Here is a 17,987-nt window from a genome sequence, read left to right on the forward strand (position 1 = left end):
AAACCTTGTATAGAATCATTGTAATTCTGAAGATCTAGAAGCTGCATCGTTCAGAAAACTGCACATTCTCTCTCTAAAATGGAGTTCTCTCTGTCCAGCAGTATGAAGACTTGTGTTTAAATAACCTGTAATGCATAATATATTTTGTGTGACAGAAAACCTGGGAATAAATCACCTTGTCACAAATTTGTATTACCTTTACAAACCAAGAAGGAACTCTTAGTCAGCAGGCAATTGTTTATAGAATGTTTTTCATTATACAAAACTGCATCAGCTCTGTCTAAAAAATGTATCGACTTGACCTGCAATTTTTTAATACACCTGATTTAACTAAACAGTACTTCTCTAATTGGTTGGCCGAAGAGAGAATTTTTTCGGTAAGCACATTTTCATTTGTCGTCCTTAGCCATAGAGTATTACTTGTTACACCTTATCCTCAAGTGGCATTTTTATTGGACCAAATATTATCATTACAATAAACTTTTTATTTGGAAAAAACTGCAATAGGTTTGGTTAACTGTCATGTGTTTTGACAGGGTATAGGCAAAATATGTGTAAAGAATGAACACTAAGCATGAGTGACTATGAACTGTCTAATTCTAAGAAACTTGCTGATAACTTTCAAGACTTACTGATGACTACCTTTGGATTCCTATTGATTTTATGCTTCCTCTTTTAGTAGTTTCCCCTTTATTTGGCTTCCTTTACTGGTTGTCTGGTGTTGTCAAGCGTCACCTCAGAAACTGGACAGATCATACAAGTTTGCTATCAAAAAAGCTAAAAAAAGGTACTATTACGACAGAATTCAAAACGCTAAATGTGCAAATAAAGAATTTTGTAAAATTCTCACTGAATTTCGTGAACTAAATTTCCTAGAAAGAGCTCATCCGTTACTCAAGATATCACATACAAACTGGCAAATCATTACGCTGCCAAGCAGGCACTTTGGACTCCTATTTAATACAAAGAAAAAGCACCAGCATTGACCCTTTTCCAAAACAACAATCCAACAATACTCTAACCCAGCCTCTCCGTTCCTTCGAAAAAATTTCACACCATGAATTTATGGACCTGGTCAAAGCAAGCATGCCTGCCGGCAGCCCTTCTGATCCGTGTCCACCACTAACCTTCAAGAGAATTCTTCCAACAACCTCTGCTGCCACACTAGTAGGAAGAATGAAAAATTTCCTAGCTAACGTACAGGAAAGTTTCAATTCTATTAAGGAGGCGGAGGCGAGGATTAGGCTGTCACTTTCTCCTTTATTGTACTCCAGCAGCCCTTAAAAGGTATCAACATTCTCAAACAAAACTACATTTCCCATGAGCATCAGGGAAAATGGAAATAGAAACTGTCCAATCTCAGGGCAGGGCTCCTCATATCTTCCCCTGCTGGCACTCTATCCTCCTCTTTCTTCCTGCGACACTGCCACAGTCCTTCGTCCGTTAGTCCTGTTTGCCCGTCTCGGAACCTACGGTACAAGCAGATTAAGTAAGGCACCAGGAAGTGAGCTTCCAACCACATCAGCCAGCATCACTGTGCAAGTCAATCAACATAGGAACATCATAGCATCACTGAGCAAGTCAATCGACATAAGGGCGTCATCGCCTACAACAGCATATTAGGGAAACTGCATCACAAAGATTTTACTTACCGTCCCAACGTAGCAATTCTGGAAGGGTTCGAATGAAGACAGGGTGGGCTGATCCTCGCCTCCGCCTCCTTAATAGAATTGAAACATTCCTGTACGTTAGCTAGGAAATTCTTCATTCTATGTCAGGAGCGGAGGCTTCTGATTAGGCTAGTTCAAAGCTTATCCACCACCAATGAAGCTAGAGACACTACTGGCGTAAAGTAAAATCCCTTGAAGGTGGAGTCTGAAGACCAGTCTGCAGCTTTCAGAATGTCTTCCAGACGAGCCCCCAGGGAAAAGGCTTTAGACGCCATTGCCCCTCTCACAGAATGAGCTCCAAATTGGGAAATATCTATGCTAGCTTCCTGCATAACCCATCGTACCCATCTCGCAATAGTAGGGGATGAAACCGCCTGTGTGGTTTAGTAAGAGTAATAAACAGCTGTTTGACGCCCTGTGGGCGTATATCAACCGTTGCCACTTCATAGTCCTTCAGTGCCCTAACCACACATAACTTTGGGACATCCGGGAATGCAGGATACGAGATAGATTGGGAATCGCCCTTAGTACGTCTAGAGATATGGAAGGTAACTCCATCCGGGGTCAAGACACTACCTGTAAGGTCCAAGGCTCTCACATCTGAGACCCTGCGACACGAAATCAGACAAAGCAACATTGCCAACTTAGCTGAAATCTGTTTCCTCGACAGGTATTTATTGGCCGGCCACTCTCGAAATAAGTTAAGGACCTTATTCACATCCCATAAAACTGAATAGCGAGGTTCCGGAGGAACTGATAACCTAATCCCCCGCAGCGGTTTGCAAACCAGAGGGTGTTCCCCTATCGGGTGGTTATCCACCGGGGTATGACCTGCCGAGATGGCCGACCTAAAGGTATTGATTGATCTGTACGCCTAACCCTCCTTCGCCAGTGAGGCTAAGAAATTAGGGACGTGGACAATGTCTGCCCCCATTGGATCAATCTGTAGTCGCAGACACCAACCACACCACCGAGACCATGCTGATCGGTATCTCTTGTTGGTACCGTCTGCCCAGGATTTGGCCAACAGTGTGGCAGCGTCCTCCGAAAGTCCCGGGACTTGCCAGCATTGCCTGTAACCCGCCAGGCCATCAGACACAGGTTGCCTGTGGCCAGGAGTGGTGAGAATCCCCTTGAGGACTCTTGAGGAGATCTGGAACGCGGGGTAGAGGGATTGGAAAATCCCAGGAAAGTTCCATCAGAACTGGAATCCAAACTTGCGATCTCCAGATCGGGGTGATCACCACCAGATCCACCTGCTGTCTCCTCACCTGGGTTGACACTCTCATGATCATCGCAAAGGGGGGAAACGCATAGCCCCTCTCCTTGCTCCAATCCTGCAGAAACGCATCTACCGCCGTTGCTTCCGGGTCTGGCCGCCAACTGAAATAGCGCTCCAGCTGGGCGTCCAGACGGGAAGCAAAAAGGTCCACTGAGAACGGATCCCATTTGTTTCCGATCGCCTTGAACACATCCGGGCGAAGTTGCCATAGGCTTGCGTCTCTCCAATGGCGAGACCACCAGTCCGCCACTTGGTTGGCTGAGCCGGGAAGGTGCTCCGCCGACAGGGATATTTCGTTGGACAGGCAATACTCCCATAGAGTCCGGGCAAGGTCGGACAAAGCCCTGGACCTGGTTCCTCCCAGGTGGTTGATGTAGCGCACCACCGCCACATTGTCCATCTTTAGAAGGACACAGCACTGAATCCTGTCTTTCGTCCAACACCTCACCGCAAATGACCCCGCCATCCACTTCAGACAGTTGATGTGAAGACCCTTCTCTGCGGATGACCATACTCCGCCTGTAGAAACAGCGCCGCAACGCGCTCCCCAGCCCAGGCCGCTGGCATCGGATTCTATCACCAAATCCGGCTTGGAACCTAAGATCGCCCGACCTTTTCAAGCGTCCATATGCTCGATCCATCATCGAAGCTCCGTCCTCGCCTCTTCCGTGAGTGGGATGACCTGGGAGTAGGTAAGGCCCTTGCGGAGATAAAAAGCCTTGAGGCGCTGAAGGGCCCGGTAATGAAGGGGCCCAGGGAATATCGCCTGAATGGATGACGATAAGAGACCCACAACTCTGACCAGATGTCATAACAGGATCGTCGGACGTGCCAGGGTGCGTCTCAACTTGTGCCTGATCTTGGACAACTTCCGAGAAGGCAGGGACAAGGTGGCTTCCACTGAGTCTATCAGAAAACCCAGGAACTGCATCCTTCGCGATGGTAGAATGTCCGATTTGGCCTGGTTGACTATGAACCCCAAGGACTCTAGAAGGTTGACCGCACTCTGAAGGTGGGCCAGCAGCTTCCGTGGACATTGATGCAGGAGGAGCATGTCGTCCTGATAAATTATAAGACGGATGCCCTCCGTGCTCAAGCGCTCCACCACCGGTTTCAGCACCTTGGTAAAACACCACGGAGCGGACGACAGTCCGAAAGGAAGGGAGGCAAATTCGTAAATTTGTTTACCCCACTGAAACTGAAGAAAACGCCTGTGGGGAGCGAAGATGGGAATCATGAGGTAGGCGTCCTTCAGGTCCAGCCGGACCATCCAGTCCCCCTCCTGAAGTAGATCCCGCAGGAGGTGAATGCCCTCCATCTTGAAATGGCGGTAGATAAGCCAGCCATTGAAGTCCTTGAGATTTATCACTGGGCGATATCCCCCGTCCTGCTTCTCCACAAGAAAAATATTGCTGAGGAAACCTCGCGGGTGCAGATCCGTCTGCACAATAGCCCCTTTCTGTAGGAGATCCGCGACCTCTTTGTCTATCAGAGAGCATTGGTCCGGCGTGAAGCCGATAGGTCTGGGACAAGCGGACTGCCTGGGGAGTCCCTGGTATTCTATTTGGAACCCTCCGACGGTCTGTAAGACCCAGGCGTCGGAGGTGAGCGAAGTCCATGCCTGAAGAAAATACTGGAGTCTGCCCCCCACTTTCAGGCCCTTCACATTTTGAAGTCTCACCTTTGTGATTATTGTAGCCGCCGTCTCCTCTTCCACCACGGCGGCGGGGATAACCTCTGGTCTGGTCGAAGTTTTCCGAACGTGCCAGGATCCTGGTATTGACCCCTGTGAGAGTCGCTCTGCTTGTAGGAGCCTTTGTTATAGGGTCTGCCAGACGAGCGGCCCCTTCCACGACTGGCTGCGCCAAATACACGTGGCGTGAAGATTCGTTTCACGGACGTCTGGGCCTTGTCCAGGGAATTAAAGGTATTTACAAATTTACCCAGTTCTTTGACAAACGGGTCCCCGAAGAGGTTACCCTCCGCCATCGGACCTGCTTCAGATGTGGCTAGTTCCCCCAACTTCGGGTCTATTTTGATTAGAATAGATCTTCTCCTCTCCATTGAAATGGCTACATTCGCATTCCTCAGGAAAATGATCGCTCTTTGCGCCCAACCGGAAAGGGTCTCCGGGGAAATCAGGGATCCCGAGGCCTTGGCGTCTTCGGCCATATCTAAGATTTTCGCCAAAGGCCCCACCGTGTCCAAGAGTTTATCTTGACAGGCCCTCCAAGTGCGGTCTATGCCCTTCTTGGGGTCCTTCACAAACTTTGTCAGGAAGGTGGACATCTTGGGGTCAATCTCTGGGGTAACCGTAACTTTACCCTCCATGGTGGGACGCGGGCATTCTGCCCGAAGACAACTACGCACCTCCTGGTCCAAAGGCTTACGAAGCCTGGCCGCCATGTATGCCGCCACCTTGGGAGCGGGAACCCAGTGAGTTGAGTGCGGGTGGAGCATCTCGTCAGGGTTGAGCATGTCTGAACTGGGGTCGGAGCTTGACTCCTGGGTGGGCTGGGCGGGAAGCCACAAGCTCTCTGGTTCCCCATCCCCATCCGAGGTTTGGGGTGACTCGTCCGGGTCAACTATGGCCGCATCGTCCTGAACCCCCAAAACCCTCCCCCCCCCCCCCCACCCCCCCAGGCCTCCAGTCGGTGCCTCCTTTGAGGTCGAAAGGGGTCTCAGTAGTTTTCGAGTCTAAGAAAGCCATCTTTAAGCTTGAGAATGTGTCGGAGTCCACCCCCGCGTCCGCAGGACACTTCCTCTTGGGTTCTGTGGTACTCGTCTGGTTGGCTCGGAGGTATGGGCTCAGTTTGCCCCGAAAGGTCTGCCCCTTGGCCGAGGGGTTGGCACTGTGCCTGCAGCTGATCAATCTTCTTCTCTAGGGGTGTCACTACCCGCGTCACTGCTTTCAAAATTTAAGAGTCCATAACTTGGCAAAAGTGGTCATCCACCGGCAGGTACATGACCTGCTGCTCTTCCTCCTCCTCGTAGTATTCTTCATACTCCATAGTGCCTCTGCGCAATACCCAGGAGCCAATTCAGTTAGGGGGTAATGACAGGACAGAGCCCTGAAAAAATACCCCACCGCAGCGGGGTAATTATGTAGGAAAACTGAGACCAACAGCCTCTGCTATGAGACACTGAACAATGAAGCCTGCCTGGGCCGGTCCCGAAAAACGTGCCCAATATCTTACCCGCCTCGCGGGCGTTCAGGCTCCAGGCAGGGGCTCTGCAATCGTATTTACGTCTTAGCGCTGCCCAGTTAGTAACACGACCCCAGACCAGTCCTCCCCCGCGGTGCGCGAGTCTGTTGAGCTGCCTCTCCCAACGCGAGTACAAAGCGGAACACAACACCTCGCGCCCTTCGGGGGGGTAAAGCTCCTCAGAGTGGCAGCGAAGGACGCGCGGTCCCCTAGCAGCGGGAGGCCGCCATGCACAGAGCCTTATAGTAAACACAACCGCGAAAGGAGCGGAAAACACTCCCACGGCGCACACACAGAGTCGCTAACTCAACCCCCCAGGGGGAAAAACATCAGCGTGTTAGCCTGCGCGACCCTGTACATTTCAGCAAATAAATCGCTAACAATCTAGAGTCAGGCAGAAAGTAAAGAAAAACACTCATCTGTATGCTGTTGGAGCAGCGAAGTAAGAGGAGGATAGAGTGCCAGCAGGGGAAGATATGAGGAGCCCTGGCCCGGGATTGGACAGTTACTGGGACATTTTCCATTTCCACTGATGCTCATGGGAAATGTAGCTTTGTTTGAGAATGTTGATACCTTTTAAGGGCTGCTGGAGTACAATAAAGGAGAAAGCGACAGCCTAATCAGAAGCCTCCGCTCCTGACATAGAATCATCAATAATTCCTTAACTACAGGAATATTTCCAGAAGAAATAAAGTCATGCATACACCCATTACTAAAGTATACAAACCTGGACCTGCTGAACCCTGACATCTACAGACCGATTACAAACAGACCTTTCCTAGGCAAACTGATTGATGGAGCAGTATTTGCCCAGATGTCACAATTTATGAAGATAATGCCATACTTTCAACCTTCCAAACAGAATTCCATCCAGGAAAAGGCATAGAATCTGTCTACTTTGCTGTCTGGGATGACCTTAAGAACACAGTTGACCGCAGCAGGTTTGTGCACTAAGTCTCTTGGACCTCTCACCTGCCTTTGACACGGTTGACCATGACATTCTGATACAAAGACTCTACGAAGCTGGCATAGAGGGGACTGCTCTAGACTGGATCACATCCACAACAGAACTAATGTCATCCATACCCACCCATCCTCTTCCAAACCGTACTTCACAAAAGCAGGGGTCCCTCAAGACTCTATCATCTCATCCATGCTTTCCAACATATACATGAAGTTACTTACTACTGGCACTGATCAATCAATTTCACCTCACGCACTATAACTTTGGAGATAACACACAAATACTCCTTCAACTGGAATGCCCCAAAGACATTGGAAACTCACCAATTTTTAATTGTCTCCGAGCCGTGGATCAATGAATGACGTGGAGCCATCTCAAATTGAATGCTTCCAAAATGGAAATACTCACGTGTGGCGACTGAAAAAATTATGACCCACTCGCCGCATGGCCTGATGATCTGGGAACACTGCCTAAAGTATCAAAGGTAGTAAGAAACCTTGTAATACCCATGGACTTCAAGGTATCAATGAATTTCCAAGTGGACAAACTTGCAAGATCATGCTTTGTTACTATAGAAACTCTGTGATGCATTTTCCCCCACCTGGGATTTCCACAAAAAGTCCAGGCTGCCATCTCTCTTGTTCTGTCCAAAATCTATTACACCAATAGCCTCTGCCACGGATCACCTTTAACAACTATGAAAAGACTAAAATGGATTCAGAACTCGGTTGCCAGACTACTCTTGCATTTAAAACTGCAAGTCCACATCTCCCCTACCTTGAAAGCCCTACATTGGCTACCAGTTGCTCGAAGATCCTCTTTCAAGCTACTTTGTATCACCCACAAAGTGATAGATGGAGCAGGATCCCTCTTCATCAGGAATAAAATCACAAAATGCATTCAACAAAGTAATCCACTCTCTAGAGTGGCAGCTCACCTCAAAATCCCACTGTACAAGAAAAAAACGATGGGTAGCACATCCTTCTGTGTTCAAGCAACCAAACAGTAGAACTCTTATCATTCAAATATAAGATCCATGGGTAAACACCTTATCTTCAGAAGACTACTCAAGATTTGGTTCTTGCGCACATAATCACCATACTCCAAAATAAATATACAGCATATCTCTTTGTATATTAGCATTTATTATGGCTTTCGATGATGTACCTACATATGTGTATTGTTTATACAAAGCATATAAAATTGTTTCTGAATATATAGATATTAGTTAGTGCTGATTAACAAATGTACTTATTACTTATAGTTACAATATTCCATGTTTAACATGTATATAAGTAAATATTTTATTACAACTATAATTGCTTCACTATTGAATTAAAAAAACAAATTAATTTATGCTATAATACTTGAAAGTCTGAGTTTATTAAATGCAACTTTAATCTTCATATATTACCTTCCTCATGTGTGTGTGTATATATATATATATATATATATATATATATATATATATACACTGAAAAAAACATAGGTTATAGACCATATATAGTTAGGGATTAGCATTTACAAAACCTTAATTTACTCGCACAAAACCATAGAAATTCGCATATATAGTTAGTTGCAATAACTATATATCGCGCACCCGCAATCCACTGCTGATGATGTCACATATTACATCATTCATGACATGGTCAGTGACATCACTGATGACATCACTGATGACAACTCAAATGACATCACTGACAACATCACTGATGATATCATTCATGTGATAATACGATGAACCTCTTCAGACTCTAATATAACCTTAGATACACTCAGTGTAAACAGACACTCACAGATTGTCACTCATCCATGGAGTTACTCATACACCTAGTCAGTCATGCAAAGATTCAATCACACCTCCATTTCCTCAACTATACAGTTATACACACCTTACTTATTCAAACATATTCTAACACATATTTACTCTCTTATACAATCACTGATACAAGTTTTCAATGATCCATGCAGCCACTCACACATTCACTGGCTCTTATACACAGTAATTTATATATGTCAACTCTCACATGTACTGTGTTTTACATATGTACTTACTTTGACATGCAGCACTGAGATATCCATTCACTCACCAATACACTCATGCACACAGTCAACTACCCATACAGCTGTTTCCACATGCAGTTTTGAACCCATACATCTAGTGAATCAACTGTTCACACATCTATGCACAGAGTCACACACCTCCCAGCCACCCACACACACACTCACTCTCCCATACAAATACTTGGGCAACCAATCAATAAGCCATATAGTTAATCATATAGCTACTGATCAACACATGTAGCAGTTTACAGAACAACAGATATAATGATGCACAAATTAAGACAGTTTAGTCACTAACCCATGCTCTCAGTGAGACACATTTAATCACTCTCTCATACAGTCAGTCATGCACCTACTAAATCCTTCATCCAGACACTTATACATCCACTCATTCTTCAATATGTAAGACATATTTTAACTTTACAGAAACATACAGTCACTGGATGATGTCATCAGTGATGTCATCAGTGATGTCACTGACCATGTCATGAATGATGTAATATGTGACATCATCAGCAGTGGATTGCGGGTGCGCGATATATAGTTATTGCAACTAACTATATATGCGAATTTCTATGGTTTTGTGCGAGTAAATTAAGGTTTTGTAAATGCTAATCCCTAACTATATATGGTCTATAACCTATGGTTTTTTCAGTGAATTTTCAAGGTTTTGTAAATGCTAATTCCTAACTATATATGGTCTATAACCTATGGTTTTTTCAGTGAATTTCAATCGTTTTTTAATAGCAAATATCAAAAGCTGTCAAATACGTGATAGGTAAAAACATTTTCGTGTTTATGCACACTGATGTGCTTTGAAACGCTGCCCCCCCCCCCCTCTTTTCTCTTAGGAGTACTCTCTCTTTGCAGATAGTGAAGGGTAGTTAACGCAGGCCTTTGCCCCCGTTGTAATCCGTCGTGCCTGCTTCTCTCTCCATTTGATTGATTGTTATCCAAGCATTTACTATTTTAGAATTGGTTCTCTTTGGTTAATTCTCTATTTACAAACAAGCACAGATTCGCAATATTCCGTTTAGTCTTTGCAGATAGTGAAAAATAGTTTTAAAAAACAAAAGGAATCGAGCAAAATCAGTAGGCCACTAATGGGATCTCTTGTTGACCTCGCTAAAATAGAAACATTAACAACAACCCCTCATGAGAAATACGAAACTAGTGAAATTAACTGAGCTCCACACCATGATGGCTGCAAGACAGCTCGACTCCGCCACCCACCCCGCCCAAAATAACGACAAACCCTATGCAAATATTATAAATATATACAACACACCAGCAAAGTAACAGGGTAAAACATTTTATTAAATAACTATTTACATAACTATTTTATACTTTTTGTTGCCCGATCCGGCTAGCTCAATCGATCGAGCATGAGACTCATGCACTCTGATCTCCTTGGCCTCAGTCAAGCATCAATAGTAAGATTTTCATACGTGAGTGTACGTTCATGGTTTTGGTCCCTGAGTTGCTTCGATGTCACTGCCATGCTCAAATGGCATAAGTCCTGGATGTTGGGTGCCATAGTTCAGAGTTCTGAGCAGCGCTTGTAACACTGTCTGAAGCTTATTTGCACCTGCTGCAGCTTCACTATTCTTAAAGTAAGTGAGGGCCGTTTGTGGACCTGACTGCATTGGAAAACAATGTGATGCGGTGCCTCCCTAAACCGCTTGATGGAGGCCCCCGAGGGGCGGTGAGATGGCGTGGACTCGGAGGGGGCGCTTGGCTCCGACCCCCTCCCCAAGTCTTGTTGCCCTGGTGTGGCCTGAGATCGCCCCTGACATAGGCGGCCGGCTCCCGGGGTCAAGCGGAACTTTTTGCCTTTTGGTGACTCTTCCATTCTGGACCTTGTCCCACAATCCGTTCGACCTGAAGACACGTCCTGCGGTGCCCGAGTCCGACCATCACATATACCTGCGCCAGGTGGAGGTTTTTCAGATACACCCCAGCGCTTTACGCAACCAGCTGAGTTGCGCCCGCTCTTCCGGCTACAGCGTCTCGCCCACCATCCACTTGAATTGCGCCCACTCTTGCAGTGCAGTGATAGGCGGCTGCCACAGGACTCTCAAAATGGCGGCCGGCTCTTCGGATTTAGGCCTGGTCCACTAAAATGGCCCTGGGACACCTTGGAACTCGGATGCTTGACTGCTAGGGCATGGACCCCATTCCCTAAAGCGTCCCCTCAGCCTTGAAGATTCTACAAAAGTCACCGGGCCCCCGACTCCCGCAGACTTCCGGTGGTGAGCGACTGCCATGATTGCTCGCGGAATGGCCACGACGTAGCCACGGGGTGCTCTCATGCTGACGCCAGCTTCAATCTGAAACATCCAGAAACACTGTAGACTACCAATTCGATCAGTTCCGGTGGAGCCCCAACGTGACCCGGTAGAAAAGAACTTGCCCTCCCCTTTTTTGAGTGATGGTTCTTGTTGCCTGTCCCTTCTGTTGTCAATTTACAGAACTTTTTGGACTACTGAAAGGGGTTGTGTTCCGACCGCTGGTTGGTGGAGACATTTTGACTATATTCTGGACCTGTGTTGTCGCGTTAATAACAGGTCATGTGACTTGTTTATAAAACTTTTCATTGGTTTGAATATGGTGCCTATACACTTCCTGATTTCCTTCGAATCGAACGTTAACAGACGTCACGCAGCAAAAAAAAAAAAAAAACCCTCACGCGCAGCCGCTGGAAGACAAGTATCAACATATATGAGCATCCTCAGCCACCCTCAGAAAACATAGGGGGTCAGGATACGTCTCCCGTACCCCCTTATACCTATTTCTCAAATTGTTTTTCCTCCATCTTGTAATTTAATTAAAACGAAACGCAAAATGGCGAATTCCCGTTTCGCTACCGGTTTGCGAACCGGGAAGCGCTTCTACCGCAAAAAAATCAATATTTTTTTATTTGCCCCACGGGACCCTTTAATAACCCCAACATCATTCCTAGGGGGTCAAGAGGGGTCTACCTTCCCCCTTTCATTAAATTCGCCTTTCGTTTTTCACCTCTTCTTCTCTCTCGATCCTACCGAGAGACAAGATGGCGGCCGCACCGGACTGTTTAGAATGTTGACAGACACCGGCGAGCCAATCGGCTTCGCAAAGCTCCTTTACGTGAAAAGTACGCGATCTGGAGCGCTACCCGGGACGCTGTCACAGATATATACATTTTTTAAAACGTTAATTTCTCAAAATCCACTGGAGCACATATATTGAGACCCAGCAAAGGCACATCGGGCTAACAGCCCCTACAATTTTGCCAAGTTTCGTGTAAATCCATTCAGCCGTTCGAGCTAAAAGTGAGGCCAAACGCCCTATGGAAATTAACATGGGAAAAACGCGTTTTGGGACCCCCCTTTTTTCTCGGCCCCCCCTTAACGAACCCCCCCCCCCCCCCCCCCCCCCCCAAATTTTCAGGGGCTGCTCATAAACAAACTGTGCCATTTTCCTGAAAATTTCAGCCGATTCCGTCCACAAACGCCAAAGTTATTAGACATAGAATTTTCAAAAGTCCCATAGAGAAAAAATCCTAACTATATATACCTACTGGCTATCGCCAGTAGGTAAAATATATATATATGTGTATATATATATATATATATATATATAGATATATAGATATATAGATATATAGATATATAGATATATATATACACACAAAGGGGGCCTGCTTCTCCCCCAGTTACGCATGCTTGCTGGTGGGAGGAGCGGGTCCTCAAAACCACCTATCAGGCAGAGTTTGAGGCACACATCACAACATACCTGAGATACATTGATGATGTGTTCATCGTCTGGAGAGGGAGTGAAGAGGAGGCTTTGAGCTTCATAAGTAAGATTAATCACAACATCTTTAATTTAAAGTTTACTTCCCATATCCATAAGAACGAAATAGAGTTTTTAGATGTACGGCTGTATGTCAATAACAAAATTGAAAGTACTCTGTATAGAAAACCTACTTCTGGCAATATCACCCTACACGCCAACAGCTCCCATCCAAAGCATCTCATTGCTAGCATTCCCTACGGAGAAATTCTTAGGTTGAAACATATATGCAGCAATGAAGATGATTTTAAGGCTTGTCAAGATGAGCTAATGGACAGACTAAAAGCTACGGGGTATACAGATAGGATTCTGAAAGAGGCAATGGACAAAGCCGTGACCAGATCTAGAGTTAGTCTTTTTGAATCCGAAATTGATATACCAAGGGTCCCTGATATAATTGCTGCCTACAAAGTCATTAATACTCCTAGACTTATCATGACCTATAACAGGGAGGAGCGGCAAGTGAGGGCCATAATTAACAAACATTGGCCAATTGTGCTTTCAGATAATGTCCTCCAAGATAGGGTAGTGAACAAACCTATCATTACCTTTAGGAGAAGTAGCACTATGGGCTCAGTTCTATATAGGGCTTCGCCAGAAATAAAGAAGGTCACCACCTGGCTACAACCTATGAATGGGTTCAAAAAGTGTACCACCTGTCGAGCTTGTAAATTTGGTCCCAATATGTCCACATACTCTACTCCATTCAGCACCACTCCTAAAAAAAATCGAAGGAACGTTTAATTGTAAGACTGAATGTGCTGTATATGTCCTGACGTGCACCTGTGGACTTAACTACGTTGGTAGTACAAAGCTACAGGTGCACGTCAGGATCTTGCAGCACATAAGGGCCATTCTCCACAGTGATGTGACATATCCTGTGGCCAGACATTTTAAAAAAACTCATGCTAACGATATCAACAGCCTCTCATATTATGTTGTGGACTCTGTGGCCAAACAAAGAAGGGGTGGCAACAGAGAACTTCTACTCCGGCAGTTAGAAATGGAATATATCTTGGAGTTTGATTACAAATGGCCCAATGGTTTGAATACGATTGAAGATATGCGCCATTTTTTATAAGAACAAGTAGTATGATTTGGCGCAGGGTTCCTATGATTTTTCATGTATTCTTTTCATGTTTTCTGTATTATGACCTATTTATGTAGTGATGTGGATAGGCTTGGATTATTTGTATGATTTCCGCCTAGCATAAATTTAGGCAGTTCTCTTTTCCCTCTTTTGATCTGATTTTAATTGTTTTTTGTGGTTTTTAGTAGAGTCATGAATTTCTTCTTTTTGACACTGGTAGTCAATAATGAGGGGACACTAGTACTTGGAGAATAATAATGACAGATCTCGATCTTTTTATATATCATCTACCTTTGACACTTTATATTTATGTGCACTATATTGCACAGTACGCACTTAGTTTGCACTTTCTATAAAAAACAGAAAAAAATATATGTAAAAATGGGGTTTTTCACAAAAATAATAGGTATATAGGATGTCTCGTTTAGCACATGTTTGCAACATGGATTTATCCAGTTATTTGTTTTTTACAGACTGCATGATCTAGAAATTGCAGGGGGCAATTGGATTTACCCAATAAGATGTGATTTTTACTAAAAATCCAATCAATGCAAAAGATGTGATATATTTAAAGAAAACTCTTTTTTTTATGAAATGGCAAAAAAAGTGTTTAAAAGGATATATTTTTGTATAGATTTCATATTTATAATATATATATATATATAATATCTAGCACTGACTTGTTTTATGATATATAGATGTTATCAAACGGTGCTATTTTTTTACCCCCAAATGCTATGTGGAATGTTATACAATTGAGTCTGATTTCCATAGATACCATCATGTGACCTGTGATGTTCTGCAATGAGTGTGGTTACTTGCACTTTAAAATGGTAGATGGCGTTTTCACTGGGATACACGTGATCAAGGGCTTCAGAGCTCGAAACGCGTTGTGTGTGGGGTCTCTTTGAATAAAGATAGAACATTGCCTAGAAAACGACGAGGTCTGCGTCTCTTTCCTCGCCGAAGCCGCCGTGTGTGTGGCATTTGAAAGTGGTTCCAGTGCTCGGGATATATAATACCTTCCATGTACTTATTTCTCTTTATATTTATTCTTTTGCTTCTAATTCAGCATATTCAATGCACTACCCCATATCTTTTTCAATACATTCCTTATTTCCACTCTGACTCGTCTCAAACTTCATTGTACTACTCTTTCCAATGAACTAACCTATTCCTCTATCAATATATCCTCTACCCTTTAATCCCAAACTTCATACCACTACTATGATGCCCAAAATAACTCTTTCTAGACTCTTCCATCCTCTACCCTTCCTTGCATCATCTAATTCCTCTTTTACTATTCAGATCAATCAAAACAAGCATTTCTAAACCCTTCCCTCTGACTCTTCCCCCCCTCCACCTCCCCTTTACTCATCCGAATCCCCCTCCTACTGTCATGAGCTAAAAAAAAAAAGCTCTTGACCCTTCCCTCTTTAATCCTTCCACTATTCCTTTTCAATCCAAATACCAAACTAACATGTCCTCAGCTCAAATTATTTCACATTTCGCCAGACTAATTCACCACTTATCCTTTTTTTTTGTTCCGAAGTAGCGTGCTACTCGCCGAAAAAGCACTTTGGCGCCCCATCAGGGGTAGTAAGAGCTATATACTTGCAATTACAATACAATACATTCCTGTGTTCTAGAGTATAGCTGACATTTTTGCATATCTGTGTAGGACATGTGGTATGATTATAGTAGTTGCTTTATTTTAGGCCTGTCATTAGTCAGATTCAATATAATTCTCCTCCCACTACTTAACTAGGTTGTCAGTGTACCATTTACATGAATTTGTTTGATACAGTTAATCAAAAAGAGGGACCAGGAACTATTGAAGGTCCAGCTACCCGTGCTCCTGACTCTTAATATTCATGAAAATATAGGTAAGCTGTTCCTGAAGTGGGGAAGGTCAGAGAAAGTAAGGTTGGAAAATCAGTTGGTTCTGGGAACTTCCTCTTTGGAAGATTTCGAGTTAGTGAAGCCTTTACCTGCAGAAGTCCAAAGTGTGGATTGAGCCTGTCTGTCTCCTAGGAGATTCTAAGCAGGAGAAGCAGCTTCCAACTCTCTGGCCAGCAAACCTTGTCTGAGGTCGCTGGGACATTTGGTATTTGAGGGTTCTGATTGGTGTCTAGGTCTGTGATTCAATCATTGTAGGTTTGGGACTAGGGCTAGGTTTAGGATTTCTTTTGGAAGTAGGGACCAGGGCTTCCTAGGTTATTGGTTGATGGGAGTAGGGTGGGACTAGGGCTAGGGTTAGTCCTTTAAGTGAAAGTAGCTATTTAGGGCTTCTGGTGTGATTAGTTGTTGGACTAGTTGTGGGACTAAGAGTAGGGTTAGGCTTTCTATTGGCAGTAGGGACTAGGGCTACCTGTGCCATTGGCTGCTTGGACTTGGGTTGGGACTACTGGTAGGGCTAAGGCCTTTAATTGGACGTAGAGATCAGGGTTTTTTAACTGATTGGGTGCTTGGACTAGGGCTAAGATTGGCTGTAAGGTCCTGATCTCCTATTGGTTCTAGATTTTAGGGCTAGTGTTGTGATTGGGTAGTGTTAGGGCTAGGGTTCCCATTGGCTGAAAGGGTCACCTGATTACTAGGGCTATAGAAAAGGTCAGGCTTAGGGCGTCTCAGCTAAGGACGGAGAGGACAAGGGTAGTTGCCGGTTTGGGATTCCAGCCGGTTTGAGCCGGTTTGGGATTCCAGCCGGTTTGAGCCGGTTTGGTATTCCATCCGGTTTGAGCCAATTTAGTATTCCAGCCGGTTTGAGCCGGTTTGGGATTCCAGCCGGTTTGGGATTCCAGCCGGTTTGAGCCGGTTTGGGATTTGAGCCAGTTTGGGATTCCAGCCGGTTTGAGCCGGTTTGGGATTCCAGCCGGTTTGAGCCGGTTTGGGATTCCAGCCGGTTTGAACAGGTTCGGGATTCCAGCCGGTTTGAGCCGGTTCGGAATTCCAGCCGGTTTGAGCCAGTTAGGGATTCCAGACGGTTTCAGCCGGTTAGGGATTCCAGCCGGTTTCAGCCGGTTAGGGATTCCAGCCGGTTTGAGCCGGTTTGAGCTAGTTAGGGATTCCAGCCGGTTTGAGCTGGTTCGGGATTCCAGCCGGTTTGAGCTGGTTCGGGATACCAACCGGTTTGAGCTGGTTCGGGATTCCAGCCTGTTCGAGCTGGTTCGGGATTCCAGCCTGTTCGAGCTGGTTCGGGATTCCAGCCGGTTTGAGCTGGTTCGGGATTCCAGCCGGTTTGAGCTGGTTCGGGATTCCAGCCGGTTTGAGCTGGTTCGGGATTCCAGCCGGTTTGAGCTGGTTCGGGATTCCAGCCGGTTTGAGCTGGTTCGGGATTCCAGCCGGTTTGAGCTGGTTCGGGATTCCAGCCGGTTTGAGCTGGTTCGGGATTCCTGCCGGTTTGAGCTGGTTCGGGATTCCTGCCGGTTTGAGCTGGTTCGGGAGTCCAGCCGGTTTGAGCTGGTTCGGGCGTCCAGCCGGTTTGACCTGGTTCGGGCGTCCAGCCGTTTTGACCTGGTTCGGGAGTCCAGCCGTTTTGACCTGGTTCGGGAGTCCAGCCGGTTTGACCTGGTTCGGGAGTCCAGCCGGTTTGACCTGGTTCGGGAGTCCAGCCGGTTTGACCTGGTTCGGGAGTCCAGCCGGTTTGACCTGGTACGGGAGTCCAGCCGGTTTGAGCTGGTTCGGGAGTCCAGCCGGTTTGAGCTGGTTCGGGAGTCCAGCCGGTTTGAGCTGGTTCGGGAGTCCAGCCGGTTTGAGCTGGTTCGGGAGTCCAGCCGGTTTGAGCTGGTTCGGGAGTCCAGCCGGTTTGAGCTGGTTCGGGAGTCCAGCCGGTTTGAGCTGGTTCGGGAGTCCAGCCGGTTTGAGCTGGTTCGGGAGT

At 45.7% G+C, this 17,987-nt stretch overlaps 1 protein-coding gene and 1 pseudogene across 1 annotated transcript in view; one reads left to right on the forward strand and one right to left on the reverse strand.

The window, feature by feature from the left end:
* MLLT3 (MLLT3 super elongation complex subunit) overlaps window positions 1-17,987 on the forward strand; it is a 637,380-nt gene that overhangs the window by 290,549 nt on the left and 328,844 nt on the right. The gene's annotated exons all lie outside the window — the stretch shown is intronic.
* On the reverse strand, window positions 2,545-4,270 carry LOC147727371 (uncharacterized; annotated as a pseudogene).

Source organism: Lissotriton vulgaris, chromosome 3_1 (genome assembly GCF_964263255.1).
Source record: "Lissotriton vulgaris chromosome 3_1, aLisVul1.2, whole genome shotgun sequence".
Taxonomy (NCBI): Eukaryota; Metazoa; Chordata; class Amphibia; order Caudata; family Salamandridae; genus Lissotriton; species Lissotriton vulgaris.